General features: G+C 33.7%; 1 protein-coding gene across 1 annotated transcript in view; it reads left to right on the plus strand.

The window, feature by feature from the left end:
* LOC148941759 (uncharacterized) overlaps window positions 1-10,505 on the plus strand; it is a 497,279-nt gene that overhangs the window by 92,399 nt on the left and 394,375 nt on the right. The window lies entirely within an intron of this gene.

Raw genomic sequence — 10,505 nt, forward strand, 5'->3', positions numbered from 1 at the left:
GTTTTGTCCTGTCCTAGCCGTCTACACCTTTCTCTCATTATAGCCCTAGAAAGCAGGATTGACCAATATTTTTAATAGAGCTTAGTCTTTGAGATATGGTTGGTCCGTCGGATACCCAAAACAATTCGTAGTCAATTTCTTAGGAAAATATCTAGCAAATCCTCCTAAGTTTTTCAGAGTACCAACCGCTATCGTTAATCTCTCCTCTAGAACTCTTGAACCTAAGGAAATCCAAACTCTTAAAAAGGTCTAAAATTCTCTTTTCCACCAAAACAAGTTCCTGTGGCAGACATAGTTTCCTCCTTAGAAACTTTTTTGCACAAACACTACACATCCATTTCTAGCCCAGATGAAGTGAGGTATTGTTTTATTAATCCACTTTGCGGCAGCCAAAAAAAAGTTATGTCTCATACTAATTTGACGACAGAAATTTCGCACGACATAAAAGTTTTGTCTTATCTTCGCGAAGACCCTTCAATAATAAGAACAAAAGCAGACAAAGGAAATTCACCTGTAGTCATGGATAAGTTTGATTACGACAACAAAGTTTATTCACATTTAAAAGACACAAATACATATACTTCCATGACACACGACCATACTGATAAGTTTGCAAATAAAATTATAGCCGAATTAAAGAATCTAAAACAAAATTGGCAAAATCACCCCAAAATTGTATAATAAAATTCTCCCCCGAGGTAGCTTTTGCCCAAAGTTTTACGGTTTACCAAAATTACATAAGCAAGGTATTTATTTAGGCCAATCGTAGCATGTACGAAAGTCCCTGCTTCCAATATTGGAAAGTGGTAATGTACAGCCTTCAAACCTTTGCTTTATTCCCAAAAATCGTGCATATTTAATTTGGTAGATTTAGTGAAAAACTTAAAAATGCAAGCATTTCAGAAAATACAATAGTAAGTAGTTTTGATATAGTTTCTATGTACACAAATATTGATGTAGCAATATCTGAGCAGTTATTAAAAAATAAAAATAGAAGAAAAATATCATTTAATTGAAGATTAAACAACAGAAATAGATTGCGAGGTTTTAATGTCCCTAGTTAAAATTTGTAATAAGTATGCAATGTATTTTCAGTTCCGTAATTCTTTTTATCAACAAAAAAATGGGCTCCCTATGGAAGCACCGCTATCCGGGTTATTAGCGAACATTTATGTAGAACACCTTAAAAATTGGGCCTTAAATTCATATTTTTTAAAACATGTCTATTGGAGGCGTTATATGGATGATGTAATATCGCTCTGGAATTATGGAGAAAATGAACTTAGGGCCTTTCTAGATCACCTTTATACATATGACCGAAATTTACAATTTACCTTAGAAATTGAAAATGCAAATAAATTACCATTTCTGGAAGTATTAATTATTCATAACATTGATAAACTAGATTTTACAATTTAAAGAAAACCCACACAAATAACAGATATCTATATTTATATCCAATCACCCCCCACAAGTTAAAAGAGGTGTTGTTACATCTCTTGTTGATCGTCCCTAAACATTTGCTCTGAATCTTACATCACAGATGAACTAAGTTTTATTAGCGACATACTTTTTGGAAACGGTTATCCTATTGTCTTTATTAACAATACAATTAGCCGAAGATTGGCAAGACACTCAAATCAAGGGTCTTTTAACAAGTGAAGTTCTCACCAAGCCTACAAATATAATTTACCTTCCATATATTCCAAAAGTCATTACACGTTTAAAAAAAGTTCAAACACAGAATAATTTTTCTGTAGTATTTACCAATAATCGTATAATCATAAACTTCCTAAACTCTGGTAAAGATACAACCCCAGTTACTCGCCAAAGAGGGGTTTATCAAATATCATGTGACTGTGGCCATTTTTATGTTGGTAGAACCCATCAAAATTTAGAAAAGCGCCTACAACAACACCAAGAAGACATAACTAAAGATTTTAATTCTAATAGTACAAATAATTCTTTTGATTGTGCTTTAAGCAGTCACATCTATTATAACCCTAGCCATACAATGCTTTTTGAAGAAACTTGCCTTATTAGCAATGACTTAAGCATAAAACAGGGTGTTTGAGAGGCAACTGAAATTAATATAAAAATAAACAGTAATATTTCTTTAAATAGGCATTTGGGGGAATATTCGCTTAATGCCCTACCCACAAAATTAATTATAAATGATTTAACTAATTATATTAAAAAAACAGTAAATAATTCCACTCAACCAGTTACGAATAGACCATCTAGGCTGGCTGCCAAGAAGGCGAGATTAGCTTTAAAACCTTGTCTGTAATCATTTTTTTTCAATTTTAATGAATTTTTATTTTTCCACTTTGCTTGGTTTACCAGTTCTGGTTGTAATTATTTGAATTAATGATATTTGGGCTGTTTAAAAAAAAAAAAAAAAAAAAACAATTTTAATTATTAATTATCGAATTTTAATTTTATTTTCTTTTATATTGTTTTTTTCTATTCGTTTGTTTGGTGAGCACGGCCCTTGGATATAGGGTCGAAATATTCATTTAAAAGTTGCGTTCCACTGTCTTGTATAAAAGAAAATTCCCCGTTGTTTCTACTTATTGTTTATGATGGAAAGGCAGTGTGGTCTTCGTCGATATTTACGTCTAGCTTTATTACATTTAAAAACTCTAGTCCACATTATTAAGGACAAAAAAAAAACGACATATTATTTCCTCAGGAAGAAAATCTCTTGAAAAATTTTTATTTGAAAAGGGTAATAATCTCTTTAGTTGACAGAGTTTTAAAAATCTGTTCACTAAATCATGTAAATTCTGAATTAAATTATATCAAAGATATTTTATTCTGCAATGGTTACCCAATAAACCTTATTGATAATATCATAGATAGACGATCAAAAAAGATAAGACAAGAAAATAGGGAGCCCGTCCCCCTTGATTCAGTCGTTCCGGAAAATTGGGAAAAAACCTTCAGCCCTCTACCATACATTTCAAAACTTAGTGATAAACTTGGAAAATTTTTAAATGAACACAATCTATCTGTTTCTTTCAAAAGTGAACAAAAATTTGAACATTTTCTCAAATCAGGAAAAGATAAAACCGACCATTTACTGGGTAGTGGTGTCTACAGAGTCCCGTGTTCATGTGGGAAATTTTACATTGGTAGGACCCATCAACAACTTAGTGAACGTTTGCATGAACACAAAACTCCAATAGATAAGTCCCTGAGATTGAAAAATAAAAATGACAACTTTGATTCCGCCTTTGCCCAGCACATATTTGTAAATCCTATACATCCTGTTCTTTTTCAGGAGGCAATTTTAATATCTACTGTAAATAGCCTACCGCAATCTTTCGAAGAGGTAAATGAGATAAAAAATATATAAACAGGAATTTGGTAATAAGTATGGACACCGGAGACATTTCATTAAGCGCAATTTATAACAATTTAATGCTCAAAGACTCTTTTGATATTTGCACCCAATCAAATTTAAGAGAATCTATTAACATATCTAATGAAAATCAAAATGGCAGAAGAGCACAAAGTAGTGCTATGCACAAAATTCTTGCACAATCTCTTCGGTAAAATCCTTTTTTTCATTGGTTCTGGCTTTGGCCTTTCAGTCCGTGTTTGTTCGGTTCTTGTGTAGTGTACTCTAAAAGGATAGATTCTTTTTTCTTTTTTTTTTTTTTTTTTTTTTTTTAGCAATGAGGACAACTTAGCGGAAGTCCTTTTCGAAATATTTGGTGGTTTTTCGTATTCAAATTTTACCACTGACTGACAAAATACTTGTTTTCTCACCCTTTTTTGATTTTATTTACCATTTATTATTTCCTTTCCTCACTTAGCTTCATACGTCATGTATAGCCAGTCTGGTCTTAGAAAGTATTTACAAAATTCCGGTGTCGACACAAACCCCCAGGGCACGGGGGGCAAGTATTGTAAGCTATGTCCTGGAGCCGTATGTGGTTCTTATGAAAGCGATGCTCGTGTAAACTTCAGAAAGGGTTCATTTGAATGGAAATTAAAAGTAATAGTTCATTTTCTCAGAGTGAAAAAAGACCGTAGGGCATCTAGCCCATCCCACCCACCAAGCCTTTGGGTTTAAAAGAATGATAAACCAAAACAATAAAATTTGTCGTGACTATTTTTTTAAAAGTAGTTCAACCAACCTACATTAAAACTCCGGGGTCGACACAACCCCCCAGGTCCCAGGAACAGGCATTGTAACTTACTCTGGGGATGTATATGGTTCTTATAGAAGGGATGCTCGTATAAACTTCAGAGAGGGCTCATTTGATTGAAAATAGAACGTTTTAGTTCACTTTTAAAGAGTCAAAAGAGCCCAAGGTTAATTAGCCAACCTCCCATGCCCTTTTTCCCCCAACCCATCTGATAAAAAATTTGAGATAGTTATTTTGTAAAAATAGTTCAACTATCAGATAATCAAAGCTCTGAGGTTGAGACAAAACCATTTTTTGGCTTTGATATTGTTACTTTGATACCAGTTTTGATAATTTGATGAACATTTGATTTTTCTAAAAAAGTTTGATTTTGAAATAATGAATTTTTAAAAACTGGAAACTTTTTGCAATTAAAATGAACAAAAGTTAATTAAAAAAAAAATTCAAAAAAATAATTTTTAAAAGAAAAGTAAAGGCCATTTTAAAATTAAGTTCAGCATATACAAATGCCTGTTAAAATTCAAACTCAAAACGACCAGAAATTACTATTAAAGAAAAAATGAAACCCAAAACGCACAGAAATTAAATGAACAATCATTGCAAAAAACCTCCAACAAGTAATAACATAAATAAATAAATAGATCTTAAAGCGAGTAATCCTTAGATTGAATATGAAAATCAAGCTTAAAAATAAAAAAAAAAATTTTGCTATTGAAGTATAAATGAAACTTAAAAGAAACATAAATTAAATAAACAATCAATGCAAACAAACATACAATAGATATTAACATAAATTAATAAATAAATCTTAAAACCAATGAAACTTAAATTGAATATGCAAATCAAGCTTGAAACGAACAAAAATCACTACAGACAACAGTTTGGGTATCACCTCCTTCTCACACTGTAAAAGTCTAAAACATACTACGTCATTGGCACTTTAGTGAAAACCAACTGTATGACAAATATTTTCTTTTGTTCTTAATATTGAAAATAATTATTAAAATTATAGTAACATTTTGAACTAATTAGCTTTCAGCAATTAATAAAGCAATAAAACAAAAATTTCAGCAATTAAGCAAAAAATTCTCTAACTGAAATGTTAGTTAAAAATGTGGCAAATGTTTTGGAGGTAGTCATTTTTATGCAGTGGTAGTACTTTTTAGAGTACCCGGAGCAGTACCATTAATTTCGATTGGAAATCGAAAGGCTTAGTGCCCTTTTTAACAGTCGAAAGTGATTGGAAGGCTTGAGATTTTTATAGTTAAGATCGATGTGGGTATAATGTATTATTTTTTGTTGTTGTTGTTTAGACCAGGGCACTTCGTATCGAAGGAGTTCTCGTGGAAACTTCGAAGAGCTCATTCGATTGAAAATAGAAAGGGCTGGTGCCCTTTTTAATAGTCGAAAGTGACTGGCGGGCAATTAATCCCCCACGCACGCCCACCCTCCCATTTGCCCACTATGTTTAAAAACTAAATGTTGCCTTAAGATTAAATCAAAATACACTGTTTTAATGCTAATTTCCAATAAGGCATCTCAGCAGTATCCCAAGAACGACTGAGGGTAACGACTGAGACTATATAAGAGTTTGGCCTGCTATTTGTATGCTGGAGAAAAATTTTCAGCAATTTTTAACAAAATAGCCCCTTTTAAAAATCTGGACACAATTAGTAGTATTTAATATAGTTTCATACCTCCTCTAGTTGACCTCAAATAGAAAACTTGATACCATTCGCAAAAAAATCTGTTCACTTTCTTTGATAGCTTGGATACACTTACGCTATTTTGATTTGGTTAAATTTTAAGAGCAGAAGTAGCCCCGAAAGTTTGAACATAATACCCTCAGTCTTTCTTGAGATACTTCTGAGATGCCTTATTCTGAATTAGCATTAACACAGTGCATTTTGATTTAATCTTAAGGCAACATTTAGTTTTTAAACATAATGGGCAAATGAGTGGGTGGGCGTGGGTGGGGGATTAGTTGCCCTCCAGTCACTTTCGACTATTAAAAAGGGCATCAGCCCTTTCTATTTTCAATCGAAAGAACTCTTTTCAAAGTTCCCACGAGAACTCCTTCGATACGAAGTGCCCTGGTCTAAACAACAACAACAACAACAACAAAAATAATACATTATAACCACATCGATCTTCACTATAAAAATGTCAAGCCTTCCAATCACTTTCGACTGTTAAAAAGGGCACTAAGCCTATCGATTCTCAATCAAATGATCCCTTTTTGAAACGACAACGCTTTCTATAACACCTTATATGCCCACCGGGCATAAATTAAAACCCTTACCCTAAGGGCTGTTAGGGTGGTTGTCATCCTCTAAGACCTAATTTCCAGAACTTTCAAATACGTTAAACAATAGGGCTATCTTAAAATTTTTATTGGATGTGTTTGGGGAAATGGTGGGCGTGAGAGGGGCGTTTGTCGCTCACCAACCACTTTCAACTATTAAAAATGACACTAGTCCTCTTAATTTCCAATCAAATGAAGCCTTTTGAAGTATCTACGACAACATTTTCAATAAAAACCTTATATGCCCCCAGGCAATAATTTACAACCCTTGCCTTGAAGGCTGGGGGGAGGGGGTTGTCATTCTCAAAGACCTAATTTCCAGAATTTTCTTCTATGTTGAACAAAATGGCTATTTGGAGATTTTGATTGGATGTGTTTGGAGAACTGGTGGGCGTGAGAGGGGGTTAGTTACCCTCCAATCACTTTCGACTATTAAAAAAGGCACTATCCCACTCAACTTCCAATTGAATGATCCCCTTTTGAAGTTTTACAACAACTCTATCTATAAAACCTTATATGCTCCCAGGGCATAACTTACAACCTTTGCTCTGGGGGGTTTGTCATCATTAAATACATAATTTCCAGATTTTTCAATTACGTTGAACAGAATGCCTATCTCTAAACTTTGATTGAATGTTTTTGGGGAAACGGTGGACGTGAGAGGGGTGCTAATTACTCTCCACTCACTTTCAACTATTAAAAAGGGCAATTTCAATTTCCAATCAAATGAGCCCTTTTTGAAATTTCTACAACAACTTTCTATATAAACCTTATATACCTCCCGGGCATAATTACATACCCTTGCACTGAGGACTCTGGGGGGGTTATCATCCTAAAAGACCTAATTTCCAGAAATTTCAACTACGTTGAACAAAATGGATATCTCAAAATTTTGGTTAGAAGTGTTTGTGAAAATAAGAGGCGTGACAGGGGCGTTAGTCACTCTCCAATCACTTTCAACTATTAAAAAAGGCACTAGCCCTTTCAATTTTCAATTGAACGAGCCCTTTTGAAGTTTCTACAACAACGCTTTCAATAAAATTCTCATATGTCCCCAGGGCATAACTTACAACCCCTGCCCTGAGTGTTGTGGGGGGAGGGGTTGTGATACTTAAAGACCTAATTTCAAAACTTTCAATTACGTTGAATAAAATGCCTATCTAAAAATTTTGATTGGATGTATCTGAGGAAGAGGTGGGCGTGAGAGGGGGGGGGGGTTACTTGCCCTCAAATAACTTTCGACTATTAAAAAGGGCACTAGCCCTTTGAATTTTCATTCAAATGAGCCCTTTTTCAAGTTTCTACGACAAAGATTTCAATAAAAACCTTATATGCCCCCAGTGCATAACTTATAATGCTTGCCCTGAAGACTGTGGGGGGAGTGGCCTGCTCAAAGGTATAACTTCCTGAACTTTAAACTGCGTGAAACAAGATGGCTATCTCAAAATTTTGATTGGATGTGTTTCTGGATTAATTAAAAAAACTTTCCGAAGAATAAGTTTTTCAAAGAAAAGTAAAGGCCATTTTAAACTTAAGCTCAGGAGATATGAATACCTGTTAAAATTCAAATTCAAAACGACCAGAATTACTATTAAAGAATAAATGAAACGCAAAACGAACAGAAATTAAATAAATAATCATAGCGAAAAACATACAACAAGTAATAATATAAATGAATAAATATATCTTAAAGCGACTAATGATTAGGTTGAATATAAAAATCAAGCTTAAAATGATAAATAATTGCTTGATATTTAAGAATAAATGAAACTTAAAACGAGCAAAAATTTAATAAACAATCAATGCCAAGAAATACCCAACATATATTGATGTAAATGAATAAATAAATCTTAAAACAAGTGAAACTTAAATTGAATATACAAATCAAGTTTGAATCGAATAAAACTAACTACAAACAAGAGTTTGGGTATCGCCTCACTACAGAAGCCTAAATTCTACTGCGTCATTGGTGCCTGATTTACAACTATATATGAGCCTTGAACATCCTTGGAAGGAATAGATAAAATCAAATTGAATATTAGATATATAATGATATTAATTGTTGAAAGACCCATCAGTTCCAGATTTTTTTTTCATTTTAATTTTTATTTTCATTTTCAATGCTGTAAGAACTGGAAAAGAATAAATTTGTAATATAAGAGAAATTCGTTTTCAGCGAAGCGCCAATGACGCAGAAGGCTTTAGGTTTTTGCAGTTAAAGAAGGGGACAGTATCCAAATTTTGTTTGTAGTGAAACTATATTTGTCTTGACCAATCAATCAATCAATCAATCAATCAATTTATTCAATTAATAAACACAAAAAAATACAATTCAATATAAACTCCCCCGTAAGGCTCTATGGCCAGGAAAAAAAACAGGGGAGAAACAAAAATGAAACGAATACAAGTATTTTCAATATAATGCATTGCATTTCAACCTTTCAAAGACTCAACACACACACACATACACACACAAAACAAAACAAAACAAAGAAGAGATAAAAAAAAATAATTAGAAGACCCAAACAAAAAGCGATTTTATGAGACCCCCCTCCCCCCCCCCCAAAAAAAGGATGTAGGACAATCCAATAAAATAAACCAAATTCCAAATATATAATTGAAACTAAACCACAAAAAAATATTATACAAACTCAAAACCCCTCACAACAAATGTTTCCAACCCAGGCTAGTGTCACCCCCCCCCCCCCCAAACAATAATAATAAAAATTAACAAAAATATATTTTAACATGAAAAATCAAGACATTAAAAAATTTCTTAAGATTATTTTGAAAGTACCAAACGAGTGACATTCTTAAGCTGACTCAGGTAGGCTATTCCAAACGATATGACAAGCAGTTAATGGATTAAAGTCAGACCTCACCGATGGAGTAAATAGAATATTAATATTCCTTGAATTGCGAAGATGATGCGAAGACCTATCAGTGACGAACAAAGGAATAGTTTGAAGGGCTGTGGGAACATCACCATGAATTTGATGAAAAGTGAAAGACGCGCACGAAAGAGTGTAGAGAGACTGCAAATCAAGTAATAGGCTAGTTGGGTTAGTTGTAGAACAATTTGTTTACTGTGCAAGCCTTCTTGCCTTATTATATAACTTAGAAAGTGGTTTTAAAAAAGAAGAGAAAGTTGACATCCATATTGTAGGGCAATAAGAGACGTAGGACTGAACTAAGCAATGGAACAGAATTTTTAAAACTGATCCAGGAAAAATGTGTTTTAGCTTCCTCAAAATTCCAAGACTCCTTGAGATCTTCATATTAATTAGTCCTATATGATGCTTGAATGAAAGGTTTTCATCGAGAAGAATACCGAGAAAACGGACATATCGTTCCTTAGGTATACTGGGAGAGCCCCTTGAAAGCTGGATTTTAGATAACTCAGGGCACGCCAGAGAAATACGGGAAAAAATTAAAAAAACTTGACTTAGCAACATTTAGGGCAAGGAATTTTGCATCAAACCAAAGAACGACTCTCTCAAAAAAGTCAACTAATTTGGGAAGCATCTCAGACTCAGTTCTTACAACAGTACCAATGGTACTGTCATCAGCGAAAGCAACGAGAGTGTCCACATCCTGCGAAAACGATAGATTTTTTTAGCATTGAAAGATTCAGGATTACATAGGCGACAGCAAACTGTAGGTTTTTGATTCATAACCGCAACTATAAGGTCATTAACATAAATCAAAAACAAAAACGGTCCAAGAACAGAACCTTGAGGAAAACCAAACTCAACTTCAGACAAAAGTGGGAAAGGGAATCTAAGGAGATAGTTCTACCTGACAAATAGGAATCAAACCAAGCCTCCTCTTACAGCATTGTGTGATAGCTTATACAGCAGAATCTCATAAGTTAAAGAGTCAAAAGCCTTACGAACATCTAGGAATATAGCAGCAGGAATCAAACCAGAGTCAAGCGCGGTGTGGAGAAAATTTAAAAGAGCTACACACGCATGCTTCGTAGAATGTTTAGCTCGGAAGCCAAACTGAAAATCATGAAAAAATCTTTTAGCCTCTAGAAA

The sequence above is a fragment of the Artemia sp. Qi Xiang Cuo genome, chromosome 17 (genome assembly GCF_049724085.1).
Source record: "Artemia sp. Qi Xiang Cuo chromosome 17, ASM4972408v1, whole genome shotgun sequence".
Lineage (NCBI taxonomy): Eukaryota > Metazoa > Arthropoda > Branchiopoda > Anostraca > Artemiidae > Artemia > Artemia sp. Qi Xiang Cuo.